Below are 20,850 nucleotides of genomic sequence, written 5' to 3'. Positions count from 1 at the left end.
CACATTGCAATGGATTTCGTGACAGGATTGCCAAAGTCACAACGAGGGAATACTGCTATTTGGGTGATTATAGATCGCCTCACCAAAAGCGCCCACTTTGTACCAGTTCGTATCACTTACGGATCGGACAAGCTAGCCCAGATCTACGTGCAAGAGATCATACGATTACATGGAATACCGGTGACGATCACATCAGACAGGGATCCGAAATTTACTTCTAGATTTTGGATAAGCCTACAGCAAGAACTAGGCACCAGGTTGAATTTCAGTACAGCATTTCATCCGCAGACTGATGGGCAGTCTGAGAGAACAATCCAGACCTTGGAAGACATGTTAAGAGCCGTAGTGCTCGACCGAGGAGGAAAATGGGAGCCAGTGTTGCCACTTATAGAGTTTGCTTACAATAACAGTTATCAGGCGACTATAAACATGGCCCCATACGAAGCACTGTATGGGAAGAAGTGTAGATCACCGCTTTATTGGGATGAGGTCGGTGAGAGAAAGACGCTGGGACCGGATTTAGTAGAGGAGATGATAGAGGTCGTCCGCCAGATCCGTGAGAGAATCAAGGAAGCTCAAGACAGGCAGAAGTCTTACGCGGATGCCCGCCGAACCGACCTGCAGTTCAAGGCGGGAGACAAAGTTTTTCTAAAAGTATCTCCGTCTAAAGGGATTACAAGATTCGGCGTCAAGGGCAAGCTAAGACCACGTTTCAGCGGACCCTACGAAATTTTAGAAGAAGTGGGTCCTGTGGCGTACAGATTGGCACTCCCACCGAGTTTCGGGAACGTGCACAATGTTTTTCACGTGTCTCAATTGAGGAAATATGTGTTCGACCCAAAACATATAATCCACCAAGAGGAGATGGTGTTGGAACCAGACTTAAGCTATGAAGAGAAGCCAGAGGCAATCTTGGATAGGAACGTCAAGGAATTGAGGAATAAATCTATTGTAACGGTGAAAGTTCTATGGAAACATCATAGTCACGAGGAAGCTACGTGGGAATTGGAAGACAAGATGAAAGAAAAGTACCCAGAACTGTTTGAGTAACATAAGCAAAATTTCGGGACGAAATTTTCTTTAAGGAGGGTAGAATGTAGCACCCGCTTCTTTTATTATCTTTTCATGTATGTTAACGTCGAACTAGAAATCTATCGTTCTCTTGTTTCGTGAAAATAAATGGAACTCGAGCCTTTGATGAACTTAATAGTGTTATTTGCAAAGTAAAAGTTAAAGAAATAATCAAACGAACTAAACCAACTAATGTACGTTGCGGAATAAAAAGGAATGCTATTCAAGTGTTCCCGAAAGAAAATATCCACATAATGCCCAAAATTTGTTTCTTTGGAATTTCATGATGGTCTTACAAAAAGGATGAGATGGGATATTAATATTACAATACTCTTGAATGAACCAAAAGCTCAAGGAAATAAAGTCTAGGGTAGCTTGCACTTGGACTTCTTTTCCCGAGCCCACACCGCACTACCACCGCGCCATATCCGTGCAGTCGCCGAGCCCAGGCAGCCGACGGAGACTCAGGGCAGCTGACCCACGTCTCAAGGCAGCCGCAAGGCAGCCATGCTTTTCCTCTCACCTACAAGATAAGTAAAGACAAGTTTAGTGACTAGGAAACAAAAGAAAATAAAGGGGGCTATTAATTGAAGAAAAGAAACAACATTTCCTTTAGTTATAGAGGACCAAGGATTTGCCATAGAAGGCAAGTCAGCCCTGCAACAACTATTGCACAACAGCCATTTATTTCTCACGAGTACATACTCCATAAACCACCAAAAGAATAGCTAGCAAGGAGCCAAAGAGTCCAGATTTAATCTCTGCCAAAATCCCAACAAACTCCAATATATATACACCCTCTCCAATCAGCCTCACTGCCACACTATGACCACACACATTGTCGAGAATTAGAGCGGGAGCAAGGAGAGTGAAGGGAGTGAGCCTAGAAGTATCTCAACAAACAAGAGGAATCCACAAGCAAGGTAATCAAGATACTCCCCTCTGCATCATATTAGAACCTCATACTCAAGAACTTAGAGCTTTAGGATTTCCACATCACACAATTTAGTACAAGAAATATCATAAGCTACTGCCTAAGGAGGATCAAAGCTTTAGCACCCCATAGTCAAGAACTTCTTTACCACAAGCTATTGCCAGAAATGAACTCAACATAATGAACTAGATAATGGGAGTTAGAAAGCTTAGCTTAGTGCGATCGAATGACAACGAAGCTCCGGAGAACTGGCTGTAATGGTGGCGCTGCTGGAGCAGCTGCGCGAGGCAGCGGCGGCTGGCGTCGGCGCCGCCGAGTAAAGATCACTGCCTTCCGGAGAGCTTGATGGAGAAAGAGCTCGACGGCGAGAGAAAGCTCGGCGCAGAGCAGCGGCGAACGGCGAGGTGGAGCCGTCGCGACGGAGGCGATGCCTCCTCTCCACCACTGATTCGCCGGGAAGGAAGAGCGCCCGCCGGAGCGCAGAGGAAGCGGGGGCGTGAGCCTCCGGTAAGTGTCGTGGCTGCCTCACGGAGGAGGCGGACGACAAGGGACGGCGGCGAGAGGAGCTGCCGCTCCCGTAGCGGAGTGAAGGACGGTGTGGGAGCCAGCGCTGACGGAGCTCCGAAATTCCCATCGAGGTAGCGGCGCCGGAGAGGTCGTAGGAAGGGGATGGAGGCTCAGCTCCTCATTCTCAATTTAGGGAATCAATTTTAGGGGATGAATTTGTGGGGGGAAAGGAGACGGCGAGGAGGCACTGCGACTCCAGCGATAGTGTCGCTGAGCTCGACGGAAATCGTGAGCACAGAGCTGACGGGCTGACGCTGGCAAATTCAGCCGAGAGAGAGAGGGAGAGTGCTGGACGGAAATGGGCGGTTGACGGCGTTTTCGCCGAGGAGGAGAAGCGCCGCCGGAGGAGGCGGCGGAGGACGGCGACCGATGAGGGCGGCCGCGAGGCGGTGGCGGCGGAACAGGCGGCGTTGTCGCCGAGAGAGAGGAGGGAGGAGAGTTTAGGGTTTGTGATTGGGGAATTTTGGAAATGAAGGAGGAAGAGAGAGGGGTCGATGGTTAGGGTAGGGAGTTTGGGCCAATTCTTTTTATTAATTAGGTATTGGGCCTCCTTTTTTTTTTGTATCGGGCCTCTTTAGTAATAGGTTGGGCCACTAATTAATTAAAGCATGGGCTAAGAATTTATTTAAATCATGGGCCTTTATATGTTATGAATTAATTAATAGTCCACAAATTAATTCCACGAAGATAAGTCTAAATTTTTTTTTCGGAAACTAGCAAGAGTGCTCAAATGATTAATTTTAAGAAACTGCGATACGCTAACGAGTATTTAGACCTCGAGCCAAATTTTTTGTATGTTTACATAAATGGCATGGGAGGTAGCACCCTCTAGTTAAGTGAATAATTTTACTAATTTAATTAAATCTACTGATTTAATTCATATTCAAGAATTCTAGAACTCTTCTAGAAAATTTTAAAAGAAGAATAAAATGATCATCGCACTTAGGATGCATTCATGTCTAAGCTTAATGGATACCTCAAAATCTAATAAAGTATCCTTTTTATTTTCCTAAAGGGACGTCTTCGAACGTCATCTAAGACCAAATTAAGGAAATTCCAGAAGGAGCTTTAGCTTTTGAGGTGGGCATTCTTTCAATATGTGATTTCAGTATGAAAATGTGAATTTTTGCTCAAGTATGTTGTCATGCCATGTTTTGCTTTATGATTACCTATCTGCTTGGCTATGCCAATTTATGCTAAATCGAATTCGGGTCCCAGTAGGGCCGCAAACCCTACTCGGACTAGTGTACACATAAGGGGACCGTGAGCTAACAAAAGGGGTTGGCCGGTCCAGTGACCGTCGTGGAATGTGGCCACATTCCCGGTTCACACAATGTTCAGATATGGTAGATCTATGTCATATGATTGCGCAATCAAAATCTTTATGAAAGGAAAAGTATTTAGAGACTCGGGCCTTTTAAATAAAAACCCCGTGATCTCTCAACTGTGGCTTGACAATTAAAATCAAAACTGTTTTTTGGCAATGTGCTCACTGAGTATATCAAATACTCAGCCCTGCATGTTTCTTTTAAAATGTGCAGGTTGAACGTGGACGGGCAGGCGATGGTGTTGGGAATGAATCCTCGAATAAGTCAATAGGTAGCCCAGGGTAGTATGTCTCCATACATACTGCCTTGTCTTGGACGTTTCCGCTGTAATAGAATTCTATGTTAGAGGGATTGTGAACCTAGACCGCACTCTGACTTTATGTTGTCCATTTCACTTTCACCTGCGAGACTTTTGTCCTAGGTTTCTTCTTATAAATCATGTTTATTCTTCATCCCTTGATTTTAAGGTGCTATTGAATCACGTTTAGATGCAGTCACCATCATTAGAAAGTTTGTGGTCGTGACAGTTGGGGTTTGCACAAGGAAAATTGCAAATTAAATAAATTTATAAAAAGAATCTATTTAGGTGATTATGTGGATCGATTCAATTTCATGCTACAACATTTATAAACATGCTATTGCGCAATTAATCACATAATTTTATATTAAATTATGATATTGAATCTTACAATTGTGATTCTCCAAAGAATAGAAGTGACTTGCTACTTCTCCACATGTAAACCTTGAAGCTTTATTGCAAAACCAAAGATCTTCTAACCTATGACCAACTCTAGATCTAAGTTCCTTGTGGGATGAATCTATTGGCAATTATAAGGATCTTTAAGGAGAAGACAAGAAAAACCAATTGCACACACTTTGCAATTTTTGAATCCTCCTGTTATTGAGGAGCTCAAAAGCTGCCTCTTTTCTCTTCTTTTCCGCACTTTTGCTTTCGCCCTCTAGAATGATGTGATCTTCGGTTTCCGGCGAAATCTACACACCACCTGGCTCAAAAAGGGTCGTTAGTTTGCTGATTCAAGTGCAGTTTTGCTATAAAACACATGCATGAAACAGGATTGGGAGGCAAAAAAATACGCTCTCTGTCAAAAAAATTGTCTCATTTTTGCATGGCAAGAGTTTTAATGAGAAATTCGTAAAGAGAAATGAGGAGAAAAAGTAGGTAAAGTAAGAGAGATAATGAAATTATGAGAGAAGGAAGATAAAGTGGGAAAAGTATGGGAGAGAAACTTTCTATTTTTAAGAATGAGACTAGTTTTTGTAGACATCCCAAAAATAGTAAAATGAGACTATTTTCATGGACGAGGGAGTATTATTAATCAAAATATTATTCATATTTTAATTCACCGATGAAATTTATAAGAGAAATAATAATTGACTGAAACTACATAATTTAAAAATTCAAATTATTAAAATATTATACTAATATATTTACTAATGTAAATAGTTAGACTTTTTAAAATAAATACAACCTATAATATATGTAAAATAAAAGTTTCAATTTTTAAAAGTATTTTAAGGGTTTATTTTGGTAATAAGAAATATGAGATATCACTATAAAAAAAAAGTTGAATTTCTGACGGTGGCCAATCCCTCGGTAATTCTGATCAAATTTCGAACATAATTTCTGTAGTCTGCAGCTAAAAAACTTTTACCGACATGTAAAGTACTAACAGAAATTTTTCGTTTGATGCGTGTTAATCCTTCTTTGTTTTGTTTTATGAAATCGATTCGATTATAATATTTTAGAAAATTTTATTGACTTTTTTAATTTTATAAAATTTATAGAACCCAAAGCTCGGTATATTCCTCACTAGTTACAAGAATTGGGAGTGTTTGGTTATGGTAGGTGTGGGCGAAATTTTTATGTACTTTTCTTTTATTACTATTAAAATCATATTTTTAAAAATTGATTGGGCATATTAAAATAAAAATAATATAAGTAAGAATATCTATAATAAATCATTTAAGATACCATAGACATAGAAGTATTTATATTTGAGATGTTTTTCTTTTATTTTAGACATTTGTAATCTCTCCATTCCACATTAATAGAATGATCATTTTTTTAAGCATGATGATTAAGACAAAATGTATAAAAGAATAAATAAATAGATAATAAAATAGGAGAGAGCATAAGCAGGGTTAAGGTGGGGTGCCCCTCAGCCATTTTAATTTCACCTACATTACATGTATGTATTGTTTATCAAATGATGGGGAAGTTGTTGGGGCTTGCAAAAGGAAAATTACAAATTAAATAAATTTATAAAAAGACTCTATTTAGATGATTATTTGTCACGACCACAACTCCCTAGTGCTAGTGAGCGTAGCTATTTCGCGACTAAAAATTCTCAATAATCAAGGGACAACAATAAAAGGATGAAATCACTTAAATCAATAGTATCAAAGGCATATGGGTTCATAGTCAAAACGTGTTCAGAGTATCAAGACTAAGTTCATAGCTTTCTAGCACATAATTCTAGATTTGCAGCGGAAGAGTCCAAGACAAAATAGCACGTATGAAGACATGCTACTTTGGGTTACCTAACTACTTATTTAAAAGTCTTGTCCCAACACCTTCGCCTCCTCGTACACGTTCAACCTGTACATTTGAAAATAACATGCAGGGCTGAGTATTTGATATAATCAGTGGGCACATTGCCAAAAATGGTTTTATCTTTAATTGTCAATGCCAGAGTTGAGTGATCACGGGGTTTTACATAAAAAGACCCGAGTCACTAAAATACTTTTCCTTTAGTAAAGATTTGATTGCGCAATCACATAACATAGATATACCATATCTGAAACTGATGTGAACCGGGAATGTGGCCACATTCCACGACGGTCACTGGACCGGCCAACCCCTTTTGTTAGCTCACGGTCCCCTTATGTGTACACTAGTCCGAGTAGGGTTTGCGGCCCTACTTGGACCCGAATTCGATTTAACTTAAATTGGCATAGCTAAGCAGATAGGTAATCATAAAACAAAACATGGCATGACAACATACTTGAGCAAAGATTCACATTTTCATACTGAAATCTCATTTTGAAAGAAATGCCCACCTTAAAAGCTAAAGCTCTTTCTGTAATTTCCTTAACTTGGCCTTAGATGACGTTCGTAGACGCCCCTTTAGGAAATAGCATAATATTTAATTAGACTTTGATAAATCAATTAAGCTTAAACGTGGATGCATCCTAAGTGCGTGATCATTTTATTCCTTTTCCTTAATTCATAAAAAGAGTCCCTGAGTACTAAAATAGACTCGAGGTCTTTTCATCATTTCGCACCATAAATTACTCGAGCGCTAATACTAAAGTCTGGGAATTAAATTTATCATCGTGGAAATAAATTAGCGGACCATTACTTAACCTCAATTATTTGATTTAGCAACATAGGTGGGCTCATGATTTAATTAGGCTAGAGCAAACTCCCATTTTATTTTAATTATTAGCCCAACTCTTTAGATTATTTAAAGAATTGGTCCATTAATTAACAAAACCTTAGCCCATGCATTTAATTTATAGAGGCCCAAAAGAAGAAAAGGAGAGGCCCAAATGAAAGAGGCCCAATTTCTTCCTCCCTCAAAACTATCGGCCTCTCTCTCTCAAAACACAAAATCCCCAAAATCAAAATCAAAAACCCCAATTCCTAATCCTTGCTTTGGAGAGGAACGACGGCGCATCTCCCCCCCCTTCGTCGCCGGCTCCAGCTCTGGATCGACGGCGCGCCTGTGTCGCCGTTATCGCGCGGCGAGCTCCGCCGTCGCCGCTGCTCCAACTCTCTCTCTCCTTCTTCCCTTCTAATCTCTCCCTCCTTCGGCTGCTACGCCGCGCCTCTGAAATTCCCCTCTCCGCTCATCCTTTGCTCGTTCTCGGCGATTCAGCGCCGTCGCCGACGTCTCCGGCTGAGGTAGACGCGGCTTGGCCCGCCTTGAAGACCAGCCCGCCGTCGCCTCATCTTTATTAGCGGAGTCGCCGACAGGAAGGAGGCATCGCCTCTCTTTCTCCCTGCCTCCGGCGTTCTCCTGGCTCCCTCCGGCGAATTCTCTACCGCCGTCATCGCAGCTCGCCGTCCGGCAGCTCTCCCATCACTCCTCGCTCCAAAGCTAAGTTTTTTTCCTCTCATTTATTTCCTTGTAACAATACTATGTTTCAAAGATGAAGTCTTAGTGTATCTTACTGTGTGATGTTGAAACCATCTTGGGTAGTAATTTAATTGGGGAAAACTTTGATATCAAAACTTGTACATGAGGCCTACTGTGTTGGTTTGTATTCTTACTCAAAGTATGGGTTCTATCAGTCGATATTGCTAAGTTCACATTGGATTTTTGAGCACCTATAGTTCTAAGTTCTTGATTATCTATGATTGGCTATCATGATGCATTGGTGAGGGTGGGCTATGGAATACCTCTCCTTTGCGATTCTCGTTTTACGGCTGCTTCTCCGTGTTGCCGCTGCCCCTCCTCGCCTTCTTGCTCCTCCCGATTCCTTGCTGCACTCCTTGATTGTGAGTGAATTTGTGGTTTCTGGGGAGGGAGTCAGGGGCGGTTTATGGTGGTTTATATAGGCGAAGTGTGGTGTACTCGTGAGGCCTTAAATGGCTGTCAAAGCTCTTTGTTTTCATGCTGCAGATGGCACCTTTAGTTTACTTCCTTTGTCTCTTTCTTGAAACATAAGTACTACCTTCATTAGGTTACTTTGTTTGATGTGCAGGGGAAGCAGGTGGCTGTTCGGTTTGGGCTGATTTGGCGCAGCTGGAGGGACACGTTTTGGGCTAGCTGATCAGCAAGGTATCGGTCAAAGGATAGGTTGCCACTCCAAAAGAGGCAAGTCTCAAATTCTTGGCAGCAATGAGAGGTAAATTCTAAATGTTTTATCTCAGTTGTCCCTTCATTCATTTATTACTTAGTACACAGGTTTGCAGCCTTGTACTCCTAAGTTTTAAGAATTTTTGTTTTCACATACAGCTCTCGGTTTGGTGCATTGGCTGTGTAGGAGTGTACCTCCCATTTTGGGATCATTTAGACCTTCTTTGGTAAAGAAAGGATGCCTCCTTCCTTGTTTGGTTTGATGTTGGGAAAAGTAATCTAAAATATTTATTAGTTTTGTAGGTTCTTGCAGGTTTAATGGCAGATAAAGGAAAAGGGTTTTTTTAAAAAAAAATTGGGGATGTGGCCTGGGATCGAGACGAGGCAGTCGGGCTGGCTGCACGGGCCTTCGGGCTGCCCTCTAAGTCTTTGGGCCGAAAGAAATCTCGAGTTCGAGAGTCGAGGCCCAACTCTTTGTATATTTGTATTCTTAAATTCTTTTTTTTTTTTTGTCAACACATGTGTAAATTATTTTATAGTTATAGAGTAGCTTGATATGTATTCGGACTTTCTAGTTTGACAAAGTAACCTCATTTTTATTTCTTGACGTTTATTGTATTTCACACGTATATACGAAAATCTGTTTTAGTTTGATCGACACTCTTCAAATTAGCAACCAAGCAAGACCATCGACTAATATTTCTGATTTGAAAACAACAAACATTTCTCTAGGTTGACATTAGTCTTAAAGAAAAGGTAACAAAGAGCGGGTATTACATTCTACCCACCTTAGCAAAAATTTCGTCCCGAAATTTTGCTTATGTTACTCAAACAGCTCTGGGTACCTTTCCTTCATCTTGTCTTCAAATTCCCACGTAGCTTCCTCGTGACCATGGTGTTTCCATAAAACTTTCACCGTTACAATAGATTTGTTCTTCAGTTCCTTGACCTTCCTATCCAATATTTCCTCTGGCTTCTCTTCATAGCTTAAGTCTGGTTCCAAAACCATTTCCTCTTGGTGGACTATGTGTTTCGGGTCGAACACGTATTTCCTCAATTATGATACGTGAAAGACATTGTGTACATTCCCGAAACTCGGTGGGAGTGCCAATCCGTACGCCACAGGACCCACTTCTTCTAGAATCTCGTAGGGTCCGATGAAACGTGGCCTTAGCTTGCCCTTGACGCCGAATCTCGTAATCCCTTTAGACGGAGATACTTTCAGAAAAACTTTGTCTCCCGCCTTGAACTGCAGATTGGTTCGGCGAGCATCCGCGTAAGACTTCTGCCTATCTTGAGCTTCCTTGATTCTCTCACGAATCTGACGGACAATCTCTATCATTTCCTTTACAGAATCCGGTCTGAGTATCTTTCTCTCTCCGACTTCATTCCTGTAAAGCGGTGGTCTACATTTCTTTCCATACAATGCTTCATTTGGGGCCATGTTTATAGATGCTGACAACTGTTGTTGTAAGCAAACTCTATAAATGGTAGTACTAGCTCCAAGTTTCCTCCACGGTTGAGCACGACGGCTCTCAGCATATCTTCCAAGGTCTGGATTGTCCTCTCAGACTGCCCATCAGTCTGTGGATGGAATGCCGTACTGAATTCAATCTGGTGCCTAGCTCTTGCTGCAGGCTTATCCAAATCTAGAAGTAAATTTCGTATCACGGTCTGATGTGATCGTCACCGGTATTCCATGTAATCGTATGATCTCTTGCACGTAGATTTGAGCTAACTTGTTCGATTCGTAAGTAATACGAACTGGTACGAAGTGCGCGCTTTTGGTGAGGCGATCTATAATCACCCAAATAACAATCCTGTCACGAAGTGCGCGCTTTTGTGACCTTGGCAACCCTGTCATGAAGTCCATAGCAATGTGTTCCCATTCCCACTCGGGGATTTCTAGGGGTTGCAATTTCCCATAGGGTCGTTGATGTAGAGCCTTCACTTGTTGACATGCTAGGCACCTTTCTACAAACGACGCTATGCTCCTCTTCATGACATCCCACCGAAACTGCTTCTTCATATCTTGATACATTTTCGTACTTCCTGGGTGGGCAGTATAGGGTGTTTCATGCGCTTCGCTCATGATCCCATTTCTGAGAACCTCGTCATCGGGTACACATAATCTCCCTTCAAAAGTGAGGGCGTCATCCGCTTCTTCATGATAACTCACCTCTTTTCCCGACCTCACTTTAAGACGAACTTTCTCTAATGCTTCATCACTCCTTTGAGCCTCAACAATTATGGCCCTTAAGTCTGGTTCAATCACTAAAGGGGCGATCCTACCTTCCACCGTCTCTGGTGCTCTTACTACCTCCAGTCGCATCTTAGCAAATTCCCGTATGAGCTCCTCATTCTGTGTGAGGAAGGTGGCCACTTGGGGCATAGTCTTCCTGCTCAAGGCATCTGCCACTACATTGGCCTTGCCTGGGTGGTAATTTATACCACAGTCATAATCCTTGACTAATTCGAGCCATCTGCGTTGTCGCATGTTTAAATCCTTCTGCTCGAAGAAGTACTTAAGGCCCTTGTGGTCCGTGAAGATCTCACATCGAACTCCGTAGAGGTGATGTCTCCAAATCTTTAAGGCATGTACCACTGCTGCTAGTTCAAGGTCATGAGTGGGGTAATTTAGCTCGTGTGGCCTGAGTTGGCGTGACGCGTACGCAATCACCTTGCCATTCTGCATCAGTACGCATCCAAGTCCAATCTTTGATGCATCGGTGTACGCTACATAGCCTGCTCCTGGTGCTGGCACGGCTAGGACTGGTGCGGTGGTCAACTTTTCTTTTAATAGTTGGAAGCTTGCTTCGCACTCCGGCGTCCAATTGACCTTAGCTCCTTTCTTGAGCTGTTGAGTCAGTAGTCTGGCTATTTTAGAAAATCCTTCAATAAACCTTCGATAATATCCAGCCAAACCTAAGAACTTCGAATCTCATTAGGCGTTGTTGGTGACTGCCAACGTTGTACTGTTTCCACCTTTGCAGGGTCCACTCGGGTCCTTTCTGCCGTTACTATGTGTCCAAGGAAGTTCACCTTGTTAAGCCAGAACTCACATTTTCCAAACTTAGCATAGAGTTTCTCGGCTCTCAACGTCTCTAAGGTGGTTCTCAGACGTTTCTCGTGTTCCTTCTCGTTCTTCGAATAGATTAGTACATCATCTATAAGGACTAGGACGAACTTGTCCAAGTATGGATGGAACACGCGGTTCATTAAGTCCATGAACACTGCCAGGGCATTTGTAAGTCCAAAAGGCATTACAGTGAATTCGTAATGGCCGCATCTAGTGCGGAACGCCGTCTTGGGTACATCATCATGTCGGACTTTCAGTTGGTAATAGCCTGATCTCAAGTCCATCTTCGAGAATACACCCGCCCCTCGAAGTTGGTCAAAAGGTCATCAATCCTTGGTAGAGGATACTTGTTCTTGAGCGTCAGCTTGTTCAACTCTCGGTAGTCGATACACATTCTCAGTGTTCCGTCCTTCTTCTTCACGAAGAGCACTGGTGCGCCCCATGGTGACACACTGGGTCGGATGAAACCGAGGTCTAGTAATTCCTGTAGCTGTATCTTGAGTTCTTCTAACTCTTTAGGCGCCATTCTGTATGGTGCCTTCGATACCGAGGCCGATCCTGGTTCGAGATCGATTGTGAATTCTAATTGCCTGTCTGGCGGCAATCCTGGTAGTGCGTCCGAAAAGACATCTGGGAATTCTCGTACCACTTCTACATCCTCAATCTTACGGTCCTCTTTCTCTTCTCCATTCAGATAAACGAGGTATGCAGAGCATCCTTTCCTTATCATAGTGGCCGCTTGTAGCGCAGAATCTATGGACTTTCGTCGCCTCACGGATATTCCGTGAAAGATTGTGGGTTCTTTCCCTGGGTATTGCACAGAGATCTGCCTTTCCTTACAAAGAATGGTAGCGTAGTTCTCGGCTAACCAATCCATTCCCAATATGATGTCGACGTTCCACATCAACGTTACATGTAAATTGTGAGCCACTAACTTAAGGTTTCCCATAGTGAATTCTACGTTCGAGCAAGTTCGTGAGGTATCTTTAAGGCCTCCTATGGGTGAGAACACCCTCATCTTATGTTCGATTTCATCAGTAGGCAATTCTAAAGTATCCACGCAAGGTGCTGACATGAAAGAATGACAATAGGTATGTTGAGGAGAGTTCCCATACTTGCTAAATTGTCTTGCTCTTGGTTCCCTGCTCAATCTTAGGCTGTTTCTGCCTCGGTGCAGTAACTATAGTCTGAGTGGGAAACCTCTGGCGTAGCTGCCGCTGGTGATATGGTGATTAGGACTGTCTTTCTTCTTGGCTCAGCTTGAAGTGCCCGCAACTACGGACGCTGCCCTTAATAGTCCTGCCTCCCTCCTGTCCTAGTATTCTTGTACAGCATTCCCTGGAGAAATGTCCGCTTCTGCCACAATTAAGGCACCTATGTGTCATAACTATGCACTTTCCACGGTGGTTTCTTGACCACTTAGCGCGGGGATGGGCCTTAGGTCGGTACTCAACCTTCTTATTGAGATCGGCTTCTCTACCGCCATTCTGCGATGGTTTTGGGGCAAGTTGTTGCTTCTTATTCTCATTTGAAGTACGTTTTCGTTTTCCCGATCGTTCCTTCATTCGTTGGTTTTATTGCGCCATATCTCAGATGATTTTCCTCTTGTCGAAGACATCCGTTCATTAAAACGTAATCTATGAGAGTGTTCATATTTTCACTAGATTTCGTTACCTAACGATGATCTTGATCTCCATTTCCTCGTGGCTCTCCTAGTTCACTTTGTTATTTGTGCCCCAAACGATTAATCACTTAGATAAATAAGTCTTGCATAACGAAAAGTCATTAGGTCTGTACGTATATAAGATTCCTTTACATTTCTCTTTTTGTGGCCTACATTCTATGTATATAGCGTAACGATCCATCCCATAGCAGCTCGTGACCGGCGGCACACAAGTGCGAAAAGTCCAAACAACTATGCCCTTCATGATTGCCTTGTACTAAGAACTCGATGATTAATCAAACAGTCTTAACTTGGATAGGTACTGATGTCACCTAGAAGAAACATGACTGCAAATTTCTTTTATTGAAAGGACTATAGAATATCCAAAGGGATAAGAATAACATCTCTTGCTCGACTGTTGTGAATTTTCGACCTCAAATCGTGACAATTGATTTTGAAGGCAAGTACTAAGTTCAATTGAACTTATCGTATCCATTCAAAGAACTTCAAGGTTCAAATGGTTTCAAATACTTAAACCCATCGAATTTGTGAATTCAATTCTTATGGGAACTTGAAAGAACATGAGGTAGGTCATGAGAATAAGATGATACTGTATGAACTCTCAATTTCCATAGTAGGCTTGTCAAATAAGATGGTTAAATTGTCCGTTCAAATTGACTAGATCCGGACATCAAGGATGATGATTTCAACATGTCAAGACCTCAGATGATTAGTCGCAAGAGGGTTTAGAAATGTAAACAATTGCCATGGATTAACGTTGATCATGGTTCACCAACATTATAATGTGGAAATCATGGAAATACATCAATGGATTCACAGGTAGCGACCAAAGTGAAAGAAATATTTTTGGAAAAGTCAACTACCATCAAGGAAAATGCAATACATTAGCCTTAACTTAGTGTTTCAGAAAGAAATCTTGAGCTAGAAATAATGCATGTAGTGGAACTGGACAAGAAAAATTCACTCATATAAGAACGAAATAGTCACAATATGGTTGCCAAATAAGGAGGTGAACAAAAGTTCCACTTATTGTGCCATTCTCTGAGAAGAAATGTCTGAAAAAATCAGCAACTTAAGGGTGAAGTTATACCGTGAGAGTTAAAGAATCTGGGATATTGATTTTATCAATGGTGGGTCATACGGGGGACAACAAACAACAAAGATGCTTGAGAACATATAAGTCTTTCGAATTTAAGATTTGAAAGTAAGTCACCATTTTCGTAAAAAAAAATAAATAAATAAAATGATAGTGACTTATTACTTGCAAAAACGTGAAAGTCTTAAAAAGACGGCAGGACACCCTTGTTCAGGATGTTCAAAATGAGATTATTCTGGAGGGCATGGCCGTAAGCAACTTTAGAGTCGAAGGTTTATGACCGGAGCTTATGAACTCAACACCTTACATTTTCTGAACAATGAGCTCAACTACTATAGCCAACAAATTGAAAGAGAGTCACAACTTTCGTAGGAGAAAAAAAAAATGAGGCATTAGTTGCATAAATCCAAGTCAATCTAAGGTCTAAAGTAGACGAGGGCATTTTCATTAAGGAGGTTCATAGAAAGAAATCGATGGGAATCCAAGTAAGTACTGTTGATCATAATCATATGTTCCACTTATGTGACACTTTCTTGTTTGTTCTTTCGGAGCTTGAACATGATCAGAGCGTTCTAGGAAACCATAGATTCCAAGCTAGGATTCCTGGTGTTACAACTAATAGCTGTCGTTGAAGGTCATATTTTCATAATGATCTCGATAAGTCAGGACGTTCATTCTCGTAAAACATTGCACTCTCCATCGTGCTTCACAGCGTGCTATAAGCATTGTTTCTAGATCACGTAGCCTCCTTGACTTGCTACGCAAGACTGGATCACTTAATTTGATCGTAAGTACGATATCTTTTCGTGTAAGGATACACCTCCTTTACTGGATCAAGGGTACGCTCATTTTGATTATGATTGAGTTCATGAAGACAAAGGGAACTTCATGTTGTTCCCATCATTTAAAACGTTCAACAGACGCCCATGTGCCGTAGGTAGTTTCTCGTATCTCGTCTGATCGTTACCATCTAAGAATAGATGGGTTATTTATAAATTGTTAGGTTCATTCTTGTACATTTGGAATTGTTCCAATTACAACATCATGGATCGTGGTCTCGTCAAGAGATAGGGTAGAGGAAAAGGTGTGGGGTCCACTTTTAGACACATTCATCTATATTTCCTCATTCTTAAAACAAAATTAGGGGTTTGCCCTAACTTGCATATACTCGTTCATTTTATCGCTTAGAAAAGCGGTAAGGAAGTCATCAACTTACAACTCTGTTCAAGAGCGTTTAGTCTAACGTACTTCTTAGGCATTCTATGTTCGCATGCGTTAGTCATTCCGTAACTTCCTAAAAAGTTCCTTAATCTATCATCATACTTCACATAATCGAGCATGTGTAACTGATAATACTTTAGCATTTGTCTCAAAGACATCCTTATGCTTAACAATTTAAACTTGAAATTCCATGATTCATAGGAAAAATGGAATTTACATGCTTTTCCTTGAAAACCCTGAATATTTTCACAATATCTTCAAAAAGAAATCATTTTTTTTTTTCAAGTTCTTTCATGAATAACTGAAAATTTTTCTGGTAAAAACTTCTTTCTTACCTCATTGCTGCAGTTGAACGTGACGAGTCGAGGTGTTGGGTCCTTTTAAGCTTTCCATTTTAGTACTATCCTAGTCTAGTACTATCATTCTCGACTAAGGCTTGAAAAGAAGGTTCTTGGGTCCAGAGCGAAAGAACGGTGCTCTGATACCACTCTGTCACGACCACAACTCCCTAGTGCTAGTGAGCGTAGCTATTTCGCGACTAAAAATTCTCAATAATCAAGGGACAACAATAAAAGGATGAAATCACTTAAATCAATAGTATCAAAGGCATATGGGTTCATAGTCAAAACGTGTTCAGAGTATCAAGACTAAGTTCATAGCTTTCTAGCACATAATTCTAGATTTGCAGCGGAAGAGTCCAAGACAAAATAGCACGTATGAAGACATGCTACTTTGGGTTACCTAACTACTTATTTAAAAGTCTTGTCCCAACACCTTCGCCTCCTCGTACACGTTCAACCAGCACATTTGAAAATAACATGCAGGGCTGAGTATTTGATATACTCAGTGGGCACATTGCCAAAAATGGTTTTATCTTTAATTGTCAATGCCACAGTTGAGTGATCACGGGGTTTTACTTAAAAAGACCCGAGTCACTAAAATACTTTTCCTTTAGTAAAGATTTGATTGCGCAATCACATAACATAGATATACCATATCTGAAACTGATGTGAACCGGGAAAGTGGCCACATTCCACGACGGTCACTGGACCGGCCAACCCCTTTTGTTAGCTCACGGTCCCCTTATGTGTACACTAGTCCGAGTAGGGTTTGCGGCCCTACTTGGACCCGAATTCGATTTAACTTAAATTGGCATAGCTAAGCAGATAGGTAATCATAAAACAAAACATGGCATGACAACATACTTGAGCAAAGATTCACATTTTCATACTGAAATCACATTTTGAAAGAAATGCCCACCTCAAAAGCTAAAGCTCTTTCCGTAATTTCCTTAACTTGGCCTTAGATGACGTTCGTAGACGCCCCTTTAGGAAATAGCATAATATTTAATTAGACTTTGATAAATCAATTAAGCTTAAACGTGGATGCATCCTAAGTGCGTGATCATTTTATTCCTTTTCCTTAATTCATAAAAAGAGTCCCTGAGTACTAAAATAGACTCGAGGTCTTTTCATCATTTCGCACCATAAATTACTCGAGCGCTAATACTAAAGTCTGGGAATTAAATTTATCATTGTGGAAATAAATTAGCGGACCATTACTTAACCTCAATTATTTGATTAAGCAACATAGGTGGGCTCATGATTTAATTAGGCTAGAGCAAACTCCCATTTTATTTTAATTATTAGCCCAACTCCTTAGATTATTTAAAGAATTGGTCCATTAATTAACAAAACCTTAGCCCATGCATTTAATTTATAGAGGCCCAAAAGAAGAAAAGGAGAGGCCCAAATGAAAGAGGCCCAATTTCTTCCTCTCTCAAAACTATCGGCCTCTCTCTCTCAAAACACAAAATCCCCAAAATCAAAATCAAAAACCCCAATTCCTAATCCTTGCTTTGGAGAGGAACGACGGCGCATCTCCCCCCCCTTCGTCGCCGGCTCCAGCTCTGGATCGACGGCGCGCCTGTGTCGCCGTTATCGCGCGGCGAGCTCCGCCGTCGCCGCTGCTCCAACTCTCTCTCTCCTTCTTCCCTTCTAATCTCTCCCTCCTTCGGCTGCTACGCCGCGCCTCTGAAATTCCCCTCTCCGCTCATCCTTTGCTCGTTCTCGGCGATTCAGCGCCGTCGCCGACGTCTCCGGCTGAGGTAGACGCGGCTTGGCCCGCCTTGAAGACCAGCCCGCCGTCGCCTCAACTTTATTAGCGGAGTCGCCGACAGGAAGGAGGCATCGCCTCTCTTTCTCCCTGCCTCCGGCGTTCTCCTGGCTCCCTCCGGCGAATTCTCTACCGCCGTCATCGCAGCTCGTCGTCCGGCAGCTCTCCCATCACTCCTCGCTCCAAAGCTAAGTTTTTTTCCTCTCATTTATTTCCTTGTAACAATACTATGTTTCAAAGATGAAGTCTTAGTGTATCTTACTGTGTGATGTTGAAACCATCTTGGGTAGTAATTTAATTGGGGAAAACTTTGATATCAAAACTTGTACATGAGGCCTACTGTGTTGGTTTGTATTCTTACTCAAAGTATGGGTTCTATCAGTCGATATTGCTAAGTTCACATTGGATTTTTGAGCACCTATAGTTCTAAGTTCTTGATTATCTATGATTGGCTATCATGATGCATTGGTGAGGGTGGGCTATGGAATACCTCTCCTTTGCGATTCTCGTTTTACGGCTGCTTCTCCGTGTTGCCGCTGCCCCTCCTCGCCTTCTTGCTCCTCCCGATTCCTTGCTGCACTCCTTGATTGTGAGTGAATTTGTGGTTTCTGGGGAGGGAGTCAGGGGCGGTTTATGGTGGTTTATATAGGCGAAGTGTGGTGTACTCGTGAGGCCTTAAATGGCTGTCAAAGCTCTTTGTTTTCATGCTGCAGATGGCACCTTTAGTTTACTTCCTTTGTCTCTTTCTTGAAACATAAGTACTACCTTCATTAGGTTACTTTGTTTGATGTGCAGGGGAAGCAGGTGGCTGTTCGGTTTGGGCTGATTTGGCGCAGCTGGAGGGACACGTTTTGGGCTAGCTGATCAGCAAGGTATCGGTCAAAGGATAGGTTGCCACTCCAAAAGAGGCAAGTCTCAAATTCTTGGCAGCAATGAGAGGTAAATTCTAAATGTTTTATCTCAGTTGTCCCTTCTTTCATTTATTACTTAGTACACAGGTTTGCAGCCTTGTACTCCTAAGTTTTAAGAATTTTTGTTTTTCACATACAGCTCTTGGTTTGGTGCATTGGCTGTGTAGGAGTGTACCTCCCATTTTGGGATCATTTAGACCTCCTTTGGTAAAGTAAGGATGCCTCCTTCCTTGTTTGGTTTGATGTTGGGAAAAGTAATCTAAAATATTTATTCGTTTTGTAGGTTCTTGCAGGTTTAATGGCAGATAAAGGAAAAGGGTTTTTTTTAAAAAAAATTGGGGATGTGGCCTGGGATCGAGACGAGGCAGTCGGGCTGGCTGCACGGGCCTTCGGGCTGCCCTCTAAGTCTTTGGGCCGAAAGAAATCTCGAGTTCGAGAGTCGAGGCCCAACTCTTTGTATATTTGTATTCTTAAATTCTTTTTTTTTTTTTGTCAACACGTGTAAATTATTTTATAGTTATAGAGTAGCTTGATATGTATTCGGACTTTCTAGTTTGACAAAGTAACCTCATTTTCATTTCTTGACGTTTATTGTATTTCACACGTATATACGAAAATCTGTTTTAGTTTGATCGACACTCTTCAAATTAGCAACCAAGCAAGACCATCGACTAATATTTCTGATTTGAAAACAACAAACATTTCTCTAGGTTGACATTAGTCTTAAAGAAAAGGTAACAAAGAGCGGGTATTACATTATTACATGTATGTATTGTTTATCAAATGATGGGGAGGCAGTTGGGGCTTGCACAAGGAAAATTGCAAATTAAATAAATTTATAAAAGAATTTATTTAGGTGATTATTACATGTATGTATTGTTTATCAAATGATGGGGAGGCTGTTGGGGCTTGCACAAGGAAAATTGCAATTTAAATAAATTTATAAAAAGAATCTTTTTAGGTGATTATTACATGTATGTATTGTTTATCAAATGATGGGGAGGCTGTTGGGGTTTGCACAAGGAAAATTGCAAATTAAATAAATTTATAAAAAGAAACTATTTAGGTGATTATGTGGATCGATTCAATTTCATGCTACAACATTTATAAACATGCTATTGCGCAATTAATCACATAACTTTATATTAAATTATGATATTGAATCTTACAATTGTGATTCTCCAAAGAATAGAAGTGACTTGCTACTTCTCTACGTGTAAACCTTGAAGCTTTATTGCAAAACCAAAGATCTTCTAACCTATGACCAACTCTAGATCTAAGTTCCTTGTGGGATGAATCTATTGGCAATTATAAGGATCTTTAAGGAGAAGACAAGAAAAACCAATTGCACACACTTTGCAATTTTTGAATTCTCCTGTTAGTGAGGAGCTCAAAAGCTGCCTCTTTTCTCTTCTTTTCCGCACTTTTGCTTTCGCCCTCTAGAATGATGTGATCTTCGGTTTCCGGCGAAATCTACACACGGCTCAAAAAGGGTCGTTAGTTTGCTGATTTCAATGCAATTTTGCTATAAAACACATGCATGAAACAGGATTGGGAGGCAAAAAAATACGCTCTCTGTCAAAAAAATTGTCTCATTTTTGCATGGCAAGAGTTTTAATGAGAAATTCTTTAAGAGAAATGAGGAGAAAAAGTAGGTAAAGTAAGAGAGATAATGAAATTATGAGAGAGGGAAGATAAAGTGGGAAAAGTATGGGAGAGAAACTTTCTATTTTTAAGAATGAGACTATTTTTTGTAGACATCCCAAAAATAGTAAAGTGAGACTATTTTCATGGACGAGGGAGTATTATTAATCAAAATATTATTCATATTTTAATTCACCGATGAAATTTATAAGAGAAATAATAATTGACTGAAACTACATAATTTAAAAATTCAAATTATTAAAATATTATACTAATATATTTACTAATGTAAATAGTTAGACTTTTTAAAATAAATACAACTTATAATATATGTAAAATAAAAGTTTCAATTTATTAAAGTATTTTAAGGGTTT

At 41.0% G+C, this 20,850-nt stretch overlaps 2 long non-coding RNA genes across 2 annotated transcripts; both read left to right on the top strand.

The window, feature by feature from the left end:
• Nucleotides 1-7,521: 7,521 nt before the first annotated feature.
• Nucleotides 7,522-9,333, top strand: LOC148928438 (uncharacterized). The gene is made up of 3 exons (XR_016128685.1): nt 7,522-8,775; nt 8,886-8,953; nt 9,030-9,333. It is a non-coding gene; the product is annotated as an uncharacterized LOC148928438 (long non-coding RNA).
• Nucleotides 9,334-17,608: 8,275 nt separating this feature from the next.
• Nucleotides 17,609-19,423, top strand: LOC125197373 (uncharacterized). The gene is made up of 3 exons (XR_007172053.2): nt 17,609-18,860; nt 18,972-19,044; nt 19,116-19,423. It is a non-coding gene; the product is annotated as an uncharacterized LOC125197373 (long non-coding RNA).
• Nucleotides 19,424-20,850: the final 1,427 nt, after the last annotated feature.

This window comes from Salvia hispanica, chromosome 4 (assembly GCF_029641045.1).
Source record: "Salvia hispanica isolate PSC_SH4W2 chromosome 4, Shi_PSC_v1, whole genome shotgun sequence".
NCBI lineage: Eukaryota > Viridiplantae > Streptophyta > Magnoliopsida > Lamiales > Lamiaceae > Salvia > Salvia hispanica.
This window is presented reverse-complemented; position numbering and strand designations above follow the sequence as displayed.